This window comes from Schistocerca nitens, chromosome 3, assembly GCF_023898315.1.
Source record: "Schistocerca nitens isolate TAMUIC-IGC-003100 chromosome 3, iqSchNite1.1, whole genome shotgun sequence".
Taxonomy (NCBI): domain Eukaryota; kingdom Metazoa; phylum Arthropoda; class Insecta; order Orthoptera; family Acrididae; genus Schistocerca; species Schistocerca nitens.
In genome coordinates, this window is record NC_064616.1 from 986,805,953 (window position 1) to 986,820,663 (window position 14,711).

At 42.0% G+C, this 14,711-nt stretch overlaps 1 protein-coding gene across 1 annotated transcript in view; it reads left to right on the top strand.

The window, feature by feature from the left end:
• Positions 1–14,711, top strand: part of LOC126249052 (organic cation transporter protein-like) — a 562,555-nt gene that overhangs the window by 143,659 nt on the left and 404,185 nt on the right. Inside the window, exon 2 of the mRNA XM_049950685.1 lies at positions 14,201–14,269. The gene's annotated coding sequence lies outside the window, so the exon portion shown is untranslated. The remainder of the gene's footprint in view (positions 1–14,200; positions 14,270–14,711) is intronic.

Sequence of the window (14,711 nt, forward strand, 5' to 3'; positions counted from 1 at the left end):
AAAGATGTAGGTTAATATCTCCACTTAATATTACCCCGTTCTGTAGTTAAAATTTTAATAAAGCCTAAAGCTGTTTCATGAATACATAAAAATCACCGTCTGGAAACCTGGTGTGATTATTACTATTAACTTTTCCTGAATTTCTACCTTTAAGGCACAAGCATGCAAATGTTCCAAGAAATAAGGAAGCAAATAGGCAGAAAAGGTTGCAATTTGCAAATCAATATGTGACCAAGGACTCAGAGTTCAAATGGCTCTGACCACTATGGGACTTAACATCTATGGTCATCAGTCCCCTAGAACGTAGAAATACTTAAACCTAACTAACCTAAGGACATCACACAACACCCAGCCATAACGAGGCAGAGAAAATCCCTGACTCCGCCGGGAATCGAATCCGGGAACCCGGGCGTGGGAAGCGAGAACGCTACCACACGACCACGAGCTGCGGGCGGACTCAGAGTCCTGGAACAGAGTTATTTTCTCTGACGAGAGCAAGTTCAGCCTTTTCCATCTCGATGGACGTATTTTAGTGTGGAGAAGATGAATACCAAGTTGAAACCTACTAATATGGCCTGTACTGTAAAACATGGTGGTGGCGGTATCATTGTCTGGGGGTGTATGGCTGCGCCTGGTGTGGGGAAACTGGTGTTTATTGATGGAACTACGGATCACTATATGTATCTGGATATTTTAATGAGAAATTTGAAAGTCAGAGCTGAAAAACTGGGTTTGAATACTGAGTACCATTTCCAACAGGACAATGACACCAAACATATAGCATGCAATATACGTTTGTGGATTCTGTATAATACACCCCCCTCCCTCCCCCAAGCACACACACACACACACACACACACACACACACACACACACACACACACACACACCATCATACAAACACCACCTCAGTCCCCAAGACATGAACTCTATTCAACATTTGTGTGACGAGTTAGAAAGAAGAATCAGAAAACATATTTCCAGTAAAACACCACTGAAGGAAGTGATTGTTTAGGAATGGGGCAAGATTGACGCAAGAGTAACAAGAAAGCTAGTACAATCAATGCAGGGCAGGCTGAAGGCTGTTATTATAAGCAAGGGAATGAATACACGCTAATAGATGTATGCAGCTAAATCAAACAGTGCAACGTAAGTGAATGTGTGAATACTTATGACCATCCATTATCACAGTACAGCTAAGACTTTGATTTTCTTTTCGGAACAATATTAATGATTATTTATGTTTAAGTGTGGCTAAACGGAAATACATGGAGAATAGACCGAAATCGCTTAGGAGGCTATACATTTCGCCGATATTACACTCATTCACCGGTTGTGATCCATAGATCCTATAAAAAAAACCCACAAAAAACAAAAAAACACTACTTAAACCTAACTAACCTAAGGACGTCACAGACATCCATGCCCAAGGCAGGATTCGAAGCTGCGACCGTAGCGTTCGCGCCGTTCCAAACTGAAGCGCCTAGAACCGCTCGGCCACATCGGCCGGCCCTGTCCCAAAACGGAACATCCAAAGATGAGGGACGAATGAAGGTATACATTATCAAAAATATGCAAGTATTACAAACTTATTCTGAATGCTGTATTACCAACTGTCTATACCAAATAATACAGTCCGCTCACTCAACTAATCATGCACATGATGTATAGTCAGTATATATTTAGAAAGTTTATGACTGAACAGAACACTTAATTAGTAAATAAAAAAAGCTACTACTTTAAGAACCATAGAAAGAGAAGCTCTTTTACTCTTGTATTTTTATCTGCTGTTGATGTAACGCTACATACTTCATGAAACTCCAGAAACTATAGTAACTCGTGTCCAGTAAGAATTGCGCCATATTTTACTTTCATTATCCATTACAGAACTTACAGGGATTAGTATGCGCAGACATTTCTTGGCATTCCTAATTTCTTGTCTTGCATCGATGGAGAATGTGTTACGAAGTTCTGTGCCACAATTCAAGTTTAATTTAACCATAGATAATGATTAAAAGATGGTAAACTTCTTTCACGAAGTGGAAACCCAGCCCGTGATGGATTTCTGAGTTTAAAAATACCTAATCTTGACTCGTTTTGTGGTTTGTTACGGCTGTGATGCCGTGAAATGAACATAAATTATGTAGTTAGTCACTTTGAAATTAATTCTCAGGTCAGCGCATGAAAGCACTAATAGAACAAATTACGCGTCCTGGAGATCGATTTTGAAAGTCTAGAGCCCGTCACAGTGTGTCTTGCAACAAAACATTAAAGTCTTTTGCTTAAATTTCTTTCATAGTTTTCTTGAAAGGGGGGAAATCCATTAGTCTACGATAATAGATCCTGTGCGCTCTAAACACTATCACAACAATGTTGTTAATAATAGATATTGGTTAATTCTACGGTCAATAGACAGTAAACATTGAAGCTGCCATCTTGATATTGACACCAGTATTTCCTATACTGCTGCAAACAGCAACCTCCAGTGTCAGGAATGTTTAACTTGTGCACACCGCATCTGAAGATGATCTCGAGAATGCTCGAGAACTATTTAATGAAAATACACAAATATTTCATTGTTGATTTATCGCAGTTATCTGTATTTATATTCCATTTATATACCGTCAGCGTGTTCTACAATATCGATAACAGATTAATTTAATTTTGTGAATTTCCTTGCTAAATCTTCGCCGGAAGATGATTAGACAACTCGTCGAAATGTCTCATCAAGATTAAGCAGGCAGTCTGAAGCCAGTATTATCATCAGTGAAAGTTGCTGAGAAAGCGTGGTTTCTCATAAAGACGTTTACAATCCAGGACTTTATTTCCCTTTTCCGTCTGATTAGTGTCGACACGACGCTTCGAGAGACCTCAGTGTGCGCCTCGGAAAGGGAAGTAGACGGAACAGGAAACAAGGAGTGAGGCGAGTTATCAGTAGTAAGTTTGCACGCGCGGCAGCCTTGGACTGCGGCGGGGCTCCGTCCCCCAGCTGGCCAGACGGGCCGTTGCTGTTGCATTCCCCCCAGAGACCGTTGCTGTTGCAACCCCCCACCACTTCCGCCGCTGGCTCCCCTGCACGCGCTTTGATGGCAAGCTGAAAATTCTAGGCGGCCCCCGATGGCGTTGATATACAGCAAATTTTGTTTTATTACTATGGCGCGTATTGCGTAATAATGTACCTCGAGTGTCAAGTGTGTTGTACACAATATTTTCTTATATATGGCTTTCATAGTACTCGTCTTGTAAATGGATGGACGGGAATACTGTGCCGCTGTAAGATTTTTGGATTAATTTCCGTTGGTGGTACACTGTCCAAAATTAAGGCTGTAGGAAGTCTGCTTATGCTCCTTCATTTCGAACAGTTAAGGCAACCATCTTGTAATTATGCTGTGATTTTACTGTGTGATTACGATCAATAAAGTACATATACGAATGTGAGAGTGAAAAGTGACTTTAAAACGGTCAAAAACAGTGCAACACAGCACTCAACGAAATGAGAAACTCAACCATCATAACAGCCTGACGAAAAACAGGCAGTAAGTTATAGGCAATTGTCCGCATCTCGTGGTCGTGCGGTAGCGTTCTCGCTTCCCACGCCCGGGTTCCCGGGTTCGGTTCCCGGCGGGGTCAGGGATTTTCTCTGCCTCGTGATGGCTGGGTGTTGTGCGCTGTCCTTAGGTTAGTTAGGTTTAAGTAGTTCTAAGTTCTAGGGGACTGATGACCATAGCTGTTAAGTTCCATAGTGCTCAGAGCCATTTGAACCATTTTATAGGCAAAATATCGGCACAAAATATTTATAGAGCATGACAATCCAGGTTTTGCCAAGAAAAGCCCCATGTATGATTCCCGATTTCGATTACGATGTAGGGAGGTATACAGACCAAGACTTCAACGAACTGAGAAAAAGCCCAGAGATTAATTTAATTATTAGCATTTTTAACATAAGCATTTGATACTTGACAGTGAACGCCAGTGGCTCGAAACGCGTCGTAAATAAACCATTTTAAGCAACGGCAAACAAATATTCATCTGGTCAGACCAGAGATAATATACCACCAACATGGCAAATGATGTAATTAAGACGTCCGAGTTCTAGATGACCGAATTCAAACGTAGCGGTACTTCTCTTGAAGATGATCCACATGAAATACGTCGCAAAACCACAACCATAGCTGAAAACATTGATAAAGAAGTAATCGATGATCATTCATTGAAGGTGAAGGTGTGTGAGTTGACGCAATGATTATTAACTATGAGAAAGCTTTGTGGAAGATGGGTACTCAGTATGTTCAATTCTGCCCAAAAGCCAACGAGACAATGATATTTTTCTGAAAACTCCGTACCATAAAAAAGAAGAGATTTCGTACGCAGATTTGCTATTGCAAATGAGACACTGCTTCAATGCAAATGGGATTCTCGTAGTCTATTACCTTGTAAAGGACCAAAAATATATGGCGAAGGTTTCTGGAACCACTGGACTAAAAAAAGTGTGAAGAGACCGGAATTGACGAACGCCAAACTCAGGTCAGTGGCCCTGCTGCAAAGTTGCTTTAGCAGTGGGGAAATGGGGAATTTAATTATGAATTATGAGAGCTATATTAATCACTAAATTTGGAACCAGCTGACCTACACTCGTTCCCACATTTAAGGAAATTTATGTCTGAGAAAATTGTTGAGTCCAGCAGCTGCAGCTGAAGTACTTTGTGAACCTTTCAGAATCGCACTTTAGGGAGACAGTCTACTGATGGACAAAGTTAATTGACACAAAAGTGTGATATGCCTTAAAGTAATCTCGCGGTTCTAGGCGCGCAGTCCGGAACCGTGCGACTGCTACGGTCGCAGGTTCGAATCCTGCCTCGGGCATGGATGTGTGTGATGTCCTTAGGTTAGTTAGGTTTAAGTAGTTCTAAGTTCTAGGGGACTAATGACCACAGCAGTTGAGTCCCATAGTGCTCAGAGCCATTTGAACCATTTGAACCTTAAAGTAAGTGCTATTTTCACCTGTTAAAAGTCTCACTGCCAAGCCGGCAAATTTGACCGTGACTCCATCACATTCTCTACCAGCAAGTCTCGTCGCGTGTGCGAAGCTCGTGCATCTCGCGGTTGCGTAAGGAACTTTTTGCCCTACTTTTTGTCCCTCCCTGTGTTTCCTGTTATACCCGCCATTTTCAGACCCAGTTACACTGTGGGCACTATTCTGCCCTTCAGCTGTACTGTGCTCTACAGATGTGACACATTTATTTTAAACGAGTAATGAAAGATTTATGAAAGATGATAAAAAAGCATTGTAATAATTGAAAACGTAGACGTTTGCTATTTGGTTTGGTGTCTCAGTGGATAGTTGCCAAATAACAAATTCAATGGTCCGCGGTTCGATCCATGGTAGGGCCTCAGGTTTTTTTCTACACAATGAACGTTGTTTCAGTTCATTATCACGCCCTATTACAGTAAAGTACTCCTTTTTATTACATCACTTTTGTTGTAGCACACTATCACCCAAGGAAATTCCGCCACACCGAAAACCAGCGAACGTTGCGCGTAGAGCATAAGCTAAATGTAATTTTAGGCGCAAACAGCCTTCTGACGAGCTTATCGGTTCGAAACAGGAAACAGCGCAATTTGCTCTTAATAAAAAGCATTATTACTGGTGAATGATTACCGTTTTTACTTTTTTCTAAGAATTAACCTGTATTTGACACAGTAGCAGTCATCCAGAATGAGATTTTCAGTCTGCAGCGGAGTGTGCGCTGGTATGAAACATCCTGGCAGATTAAAACTGTGTGCCGGACCGAGACTCGAACTCGGCACCTTTGCCTTTCGCGGGCAAGTGCTCTACCAACTTTTTTTTTTCTTTAATCTCATTTTGTTCGTTTTTAGTTCGTTGCATCTGCTCGGGGCAGACGTCGCAAGACACCCGTTTCAGTTCGTTGTTGATCCATTAACCCAGTTTTTTTATTACAGAGGGCAGCTAACTCTCTGACCGAACACGCTGAGCTACCGTGCCGGCTTACCAACTGAGCTACCGAAGCACGACTCACGCCCCGTCCTCACAGCTTCACTTCTGCCAGTACCTCGCCTCCTACCTTCCAAACTTCTTCCGTATCAGTTTCTGATAAGCTCTTGCTTAACGTGCAAACAAACAGGGTTGTAGCCGTCAATAATGAGGCCACCACATATTTAAGAAAACACTGCGTATACTAGAACCACTTTTTCAGTCTGAAGTGTGACGCTGTGAATAACGTCTTTCGGAAATGTTATTGTTTGTTGCAGCAGTTAGTCACACTCGTGCACTAGGTATGGTCCGCCAAGGCGATTTAAGCGCTCATTCAGGCCGTGAAGCTGCAGATGGTAAGGTGACAGGACAAGTTAAGTGGGTCGGTTGTGTGGCTGGGGAAAGCGCCAGGGCAAATGATGGAACGGAGACGGCTAGAGATTTCTGCAAGGGAGCACTACAGAAGAGGGATTAGTTGTATTTGGCGGGATGGGTACATTTAACGACGGATATCGGTTCTGGGAGGAGTGGAGTGTCTGATCGTCGAGAGCGTGCCCAGCGGAAATGTTTGCTGGGCCCTAAATATCAATCATTCACTGCAGTTGCGGTACGATTCCAAAAATTAAGTTGCAAGCGCAATGCCTGTAAGTTTGGCTGCGGAAACAGAAAAAAAAAAAAAAACTTGGGCGAATCAGTGCCGATCACACCCTCTTCTCTGATGAACTGCTTGTCAGGAAATTGTTAATCATTAACAATTTATAACTTTCGCGGAGGATACGATATATTTGATCACCAGAAAAGCAAATATTTATGACCCGAATTATTATGTCGGGAATCAAAAGAAATGATAAAATCGAAGATCAGCGAGATTTCACGCGAATGATGCTTTTATATAAAGAAAATCGGCAATGCTAGAAAATTGCAGCGAAATGCAGGAAGACCTGCAGAGGATCGACACTTAGTGCTAGGTTTGGCAACTGATTCTCGAAATAATCAAATGTAACCTGTTGACCATAAATAGACGGAAACAGCTGTTATTGATTTATTACGCGATTACCGAGCTATCATTGGAAAGTCACACGATTGTATATGTGGGAGTATGCATACAGAGAGATTTAAAAAGGAGATACCAGACAATCATTGCAAGAAGACTCGTCTAGTCAACCAAAAAAGCAGGTAGCTACAAAATCCTGTTTCGACCGATCCTTGGGTCTGGGACCCTTAACTGGTAGAAATGATAGAGGAAAAAGAGAAGACCCATAGGAGAATAGTTACTAACGTCACGGTTTATTCATTAAACATAAAAGCGTCACGGACAGGATCATCTAACTCCAGTGGCCGATGCTACAAGGAAGATTGTAACTCTAATGTAAGATATAGGCATTACCTCTTTTATGTAACTTCGATGTTTTCTAAATTACGTTAACGGAATTAATTTGTGAATGTATTTTTGAGAGCTATGTTCGTTCAGAATGCAAATGTGTTGTATTGCATGTAAAACTTGTTCATCCGTAGGGAATGAAGGATTGTATAAAATGTAAAACCTGGAGAGCAGTCCCTTCGCCACAAAAAGCTTACGGCGGGAGTGTAAAACGTGGTTTGGTGCGAAGTACCGCAAGCAATCTCTGTGGCAGATATAGTCGGTGGCCGGCACCCGACCAGTTAACGTCCTGGGTGCTTAATGAGGCAAGAACTGTAGCAAGATTGGCTTAATTATGCCCCGGATATGGATTTATATTGGCTATTAGATAATGCCATTTACGTTTTTGCTCTGAATCGTAAAATTCCGACGCCAAGAAGACATTTTACACAGCACTTTACATCAAGAGACACGATTGCCCCTCGTCAACTTATGCATTAGTGCGACAAAAGATTATGATCATCTGTTTAATAGCTTGTTTGTCCGCCTTTGGAACGAAATACATCACTAATTCTGCGTATCAGAGATCCGACAGTTTGTCGGTAGGTTTGTGGAGGTTAGATGTCAACACACAGGTCATGTAATGTGCGTAAATAACGGGCCGCTGATTTGCTTGCGCGATGATGGCGTCGATAGCGACCAAGATGTGTTCCATAGGATTTACATCAGACGAATTTGGTCGGCGAGACATGAACGTGAGTTCACTTTAATGTAGCACGGTTGTGGCTCACTTATACTGCTGAAAGACGACATCGCCGTCGGGCAAGACACCGATACAGATGGTTCACTGCTGTCAGCGTGTCTTCAGATCCCAGCCAATGTCTCCATTAGCACACTGCTCCTCCCCCAGTCTGCGCCCGTGGCGTGCCGCACGTTTCGAGTAGGCGTTCACCTCGATGACGGCGTTTGTCAATACGACCGTCGACACGTTTACATCGATGGACGATCGAATCCCGACGGTCCCGTGCCCACTGCAATCGTAACTGACGATGTCGTTGGGTCAACGTGTGAAGCGGAGCTCCGTGTTCGACACTGTGCTCCGAAACACTTGTGCGTGCACCACTATTTTGCTCTTTCGGCCGAGGTGCTACAGATCACCATCTATCCTACTTTAAAGGGCACACAAGTCTCCGAACCCCACATTCTGTGAAGAGTAGTGGACGCCCAACCGTTTAGCGCCTAGTGGTAGTTTCACTGTCCATCTACCTCTTTCCCTAGACGCTCACGACGGTACATTCGACGAGCTTCGCCGTTTTCGGTATACTCGTTCACAGACTCTGCGTAATCATAATCTGCCCTTCGTCTAAGTCGCTTATCTCAATGGATTTCCCCATACCTTCGCTAGGGTGATCCTCCTCCGCTCACATAATTTTGTTAATGTGTCACGTGCCCGAACACCACCGCGCAGCATCCAGTGTCATAATGTTTTGGCTGATTAGTGTACTTTCGCCCTAGAAGATCGCCACAGCCACCAGCTTCAGAGCAAGTAATGTTTACTATTGTATTTACTTGTACGGACCAGTAATTTGCTGAACATATAAATAACTATCTTAGAGCCTGCTACTTGGCACGCGTAGTCTGTGTGATCTGCACAGATTTTTTTTTTTTCTGTAACAAAATTTTTATGTTGTTCACAAACTGCAACACCTTCTAAACTTTTCACGCTAATTAAGTCCATAGGAGCAGTGTACTTTCCGAGTGTACTTCTGACGAAAAAGCGATTCTGGTAGCAGGAGTCCAAGGTTTTTGTTAATCTTGCCATTTGCCTTCTCGTGGTGATGTTTGCATAGGAATTTTCATCCCCCAACACATATTTCCTCCCATGTAACCGAGAAAGGTAATACCAATTTTCAGAGATTTCGGTTTTAAAATTTTTTAATGTAATGAAATATTTTCTAAGTAATTTTCACCTCCTAAGGGTTTGAATTTCCTAAAACAGTGAAACACCTATTTTTTAATTTCTAACAGATAGGTCAAATACAGATTTTCATGAATTTAGCTTTGAAAACGTTTATTTAATTTCATAAGACTTTTCATCCCCTATTTCACTCACTTAAGGGGTTGAATTTCCAAAAACACTGAAACACATTTTTTTAATCTCTAAACGAGAAAGCAAAAGCCCAATTTCGTAGATCTACTTTTAAAAATGCTGAAATAGTTTCATACATCATTTCACTCCCTCTTTCACCCCCTTAGGGGTTGAATTTACAAAAAATTGCGATACATGTATCTTTTATTTCTAAGCGAGATTAGCTTTGAAAGTGCGTTCATAATGAAATATTTCATAAAATTCTGAAACATGTCTCTTTTTTTGTGGTCGAGAAACCAAATACCAATTTTCGTAGTACTGACTTCAAAATTGCCTTAATAGGGACATATTTTCAAAAATATTTCATCCCCTATTTCACCCCGTCAGGGCTGGAATTTCGAAAGTTCCTTTGTTCAACGAGTACTGCAGTGTAAGATTAACACCCTCTCCAAATTTCAACTGCCTATTCGTAGTAGCGATTTCGGCTGGGCGATGTGAGCCAGTGAGTCAGTCGGGACATTGCCTTGTATATATAGACATAATTGTTCCATTCTTAACTTTGTGTCGAGAACATTGATTTATCCTCAGTCACTGACCTATATAGGTTTCTCTACATAGCTTCTAGTGAACTATAGGATCATTATTGTTCCAAAACGTTTATTAACTTTCGTCGAGTAATAATTTTCTCGGCTGTTTGGTTAGTATTTTGTATGAAATGTTCCACGTGGTCAGAAAATGAATAGTTATAGTATTTCAAATGGATGAGTGCAAGGCAAAAGGCTTCGTTATAGTGACTGTTAAAAGCTTTCCTCAATAATAAAGGTAACAAAATAGAAATCTGATTATAAAAACCAAGTACAGGCCATAAAAGTTCAAAGGCCTACACAATCCTTATTTACTTTACACGTTTTCAATTGTGCTCCTATTCATATATTTATGTTTATGTGTGTATATCAGGGTGCCTTGTTAGAAGTGTTAGCCCTAAGCCTGCTATTTACAAGGTACTGAAAGTATTCGAGAAACATTTGTACAATAAAAGTCATAAATGGCAACAGCTCACTAAAACCATAACAGACTCAGGATCCCCCTTCTTTACTCATGCACGGTATAATGCAAAGACTTACAGGGTGTTTCAAAAATGACCGGTATATTTGAAACGGCAATAAAAACTAAACGAGCAGCGATAGAAATACACCGTTTGTTGCAATATGCTTGGGACAACAGTACATTTTCAGGCAGACAAACTTTCGAAATTACAGTAGTTACAATTTTCAACAACAGATGGCGCTGCGGTCTGGGAAACTCTATAGTACGATATTTTCCACATATCCACCATGCGTAGCAATAATATGGCGTAGTCTCTGAATGAAATTACCCGAAACCTTTGACAACGTGTCTGGCGGAATGGCTTCACATGCAGATGAGATGTACTGCTTCAGCTGTTCAATTGTTTCTGGATTCTGGCGGTACACCTGGTCTTTCAAGTGTCCCCACAGAAAGAAGTCACAGGGGTTCATGTCTGGCGAATAGGGAGGCCAATCCACGCCGCCTCCTGTATGTTTCGGATAGCCCAAAGCAATCACACGATCATCGAAATATTCATTCAGGAAATTAAAGACGTCGGCCGTGCGATGTGGCCCGGCACCATCTTGCATAAACCACGAGGTGTTCGCAGTGTCGTCTAAGGCAGTTTGTACCGCCACAAATTCACGAAGAATGTCCAGATAGCGTGATGCAGTAATCGTTTCGGATCTGAAAAATGGGCCAATGATTCCTTTGGAAGACATGGCGGCCCAGACCAGTACTTTTTGAGGATGCAGGGACGATGGGACTGCAACATGGGGCTTTTCGGTTCCCCATATGCGCCAGTTCTGTTTATTGACGAAGCCGTCCAGGTAAAAATAAGCTTCGTCAGTAAACCAAATGCTGCCCACATGCATATCGCCGTCATCAATCCTGTGCACTATATCGTTAGCGAATGTCTCTCGTGCAGCAATGGTAGCGGCGCTGAGGGGTTGCCGCGTGTTTGAATTTTGTATGGATAGAGGTGTAAACTCTGGCGCATGAGACGATACGTGGACGTTGGCGTCATTTGGACCGCAGCTGCAACACGGCGAACGGAAACCCGAGGCCGCTGTTGGATCACCTGCTGCACTAGCTGCGCGTTGCCCTCTGTGGTTGCCGTACGCGGTCGCCCTACCTTTCCAGCACGTTCATCCGTCACGTTCCCAGTCCGTTGAAATGTTTCAAACAGATCCTTTATTGTATCGCTTTTCGGTCCTTTGGTTACATTAAACCTCCGTTGAAAACTTCGTCTTGTTGCAACAACACTGTGTTCTAGGCGGTGGAATTCCAACACCAGAAAAATCCTCTGTTCTAAGGAATAAACCATGTTGTCTACAGCACACTTGCACGTTGTGAACAGCACACGCTTACAGCAGAAAGACGACGTACAGAATGGCGCACCCACAGACTGCGTTGTCTTCTATATCTTTCACATCACTTGCAGCGCCATCTGTTGTTGAAAATTGTAACTACTCTAATTTCGAAAGTTTGTCCGCCTGAAAATGTACTGTTGTCCCAAGCATATTGCAACAAACGGTGTATTTCTATCGCTGCTCGTTTAGTTTTTATTGCCGTTTCAAGTATACCGGTCATTTTTGAAACACCCTGTATATGGTTCCCAATAAAACAGATAGTGTCCATGTTAGTTAAGACAAGTTTGTTAACTGTTTTAATATTACTGTCTTTCAGTAGTAAAATACTAAAGCCATCTCATGTTCAATTTTTCTGTGATTATTCCATATTAATTAGTTCTTTATAATCATCATTATCTTTCATGCTTTAAGACAGACATTGTACGTTAGTGGGAGACAGTTTGTTCCCAATACATTTTAAGGCTTTATCTGTGTTACTCGTGGCTAGCCACTTTACCAATATGATAGGGCGTGCTGTTGTTTTCGTCCCTGGTTTACAAAACAGATTTATGTCCCAAGTAAAGTTACATACAACAGTTAGTTTACTTGATTAGCAATATATTTACTTCGGATTACTTTGCCCAATTAGGCTGCCGACCGTATTCATTTGCATGATCACAGATTTTACAATCTTTGACACCGGTGGTTCGATTACCGCTAAAGTAACTACTGCTCTCTTTCGATACATAGCCCCTGTGGAGACGAAACAAGTGTCTATAACACACGATCACGGCCAAACTTTAAATTCTTGTTGAAGGAGCAACATAATTGGGGACTTGCTGTCGTGGTAAAAACCGATAGTGCTACGTATGGCTTTTCTTGTAACAGGACTAGTGTTGTAAGACTTGCATGGCTGTATGGTTTTATGTTAAAATTCCGAGAGCGTACGTTCGTAGAAGGGTCAACCTATGTATTGCTTCCTCCTATATGTATCTCGCGAAAGGACAATGGTGGTAAAATTACAGATATTCGACATACTCAGAGCCATACCGACAGTCGTTCTTCTAGCGTACCGTTCGCTACTGGAATTGGACAGAGGGAAGAAGACAGTGGTACACAATTTACCCTCCGCCACACACCGTGAAGTGGTTTGCATATAATAGATGTACATGTTGACCTATACTTTCCATTCGTCTCAGGAACTGGAAACGGATACTCTTACGTCTTCGTATTAATTACTAATTACTTTGCGGTATCATGAAAGGGGAAAAAACAAACAACTGGTTGGGGCAGAGTAGGGTGATTCTGAAAAACGCAGGAATCGTGCTCAGCTGATGGCAGCCGGCCACGTTCCTGACACGGTAGCATTCAGTACTAACGCCATCGGAGTGTTGGACACAGCCTCACGCGCGCTGTCAAAGCGTGAGCTGCAATCGAAAACAGCCTGCGTCGCTCAGCTCGACAGCTTCGCATTACACTTGAGATTTCCAGCAGAAAGTTTAGACGGATTTTACGCAATCATCTACACTATCATTCTTACGAGAACCAAATTTTTCAGGCTGTTGAAGGAACACATTACGCGAGTCGAAAACGGTTCTCTGAAGGAATGCTGACTTTAATTAATGAAGACGAAAACACTGTAAACAACTTGAGGATGAGTAATGAGACCCATTTCCATTTATCCACTAACAACAGCATCACCTACCTCTCCATTCCACAAACGTTATTTCATCAGGGATCATATGTCCCACTTTTTTCGATGATGATCTAGGGAGTACGGTGAAAGTCACCTTACAGTGATTTGCAGATGTCATGCAAAACTTCTTTTTACTCCACAACTTTCTTGGTTAGAAGTGAACGAGGAGACAAATTTTTTCATCACAATAGAGCAACCTCCCATACGCAAAACTAAGCATTAGTGTTGTTAATGTTTTATTTCCAAATCACCTGATTTCTCATGCCTCCCCGTTCACTGGACTTGACGTGTGACTTTCTTGTGTGGTTACCAGAAGAGAGAAGCGTATCGGGATGAAGCAGCACACAGGAGGTCACTAAAAGAATGGCGGTTCAAATCCCACAGGCTGTGCTGCATAGTGTGATGCGCAACTTAGAGGGTCTCCGCCTGCACCTTACTCTGGTTATTTTTGAAACTTACTTACATTTACTTAATTTTCGTAAACACTTTTTAATGTAACTTTAGGTGTTAAAAATACAGTAGGAGAAAACTGATTTAACTTTTCCACAGCCTTTTGAAAAACACTTTTTACTCTGCCCTACCTTGTAGCCTACCGGGATACAATGTTATAAGAGCTGCAATTACAACAAGCGCCTCTTTGTTGCAGGTCGTAGGCCACGCCTCTTCAACCTTCGCGTGGGACAGGTGCTTCGTGTAACGGCCTCCAGAGCACTTGGTAAGAGTTCACTGGCGTACCTAATATGCTTACGCTTCGACACATTTGTGCAGATTACACACAATCCAGAGTTTTCACATGTCAGCCACATCAGAATAATACAACTTCAGTTATTTGCTAGCTCAGACTTAACAAAAAGTTTTGAGATATGTAACTTTAATAATATTTTCCCCGAATATTGGAAGACGCGCGTAGTTTATAGCTTGTGAACAATGTTCTTCGTTGATTTGTTCTTCCCTTGTGTAACTGCAGTTTTTCTTACAGAGATCCTCGTTCAGCTTGCTATTACTGAATTTGTGATTTCTCAGGTTTTCTCTGTGATGTCGCTAAATAGTATGCTTTCAGATGTTCAGCCGATTTGCCGATCCCATGATTATGCAGTAAGTACGCATAATAACATAGGTCATGGCACGGCAAGACAGGTGGATCGGTTGTCGAAATA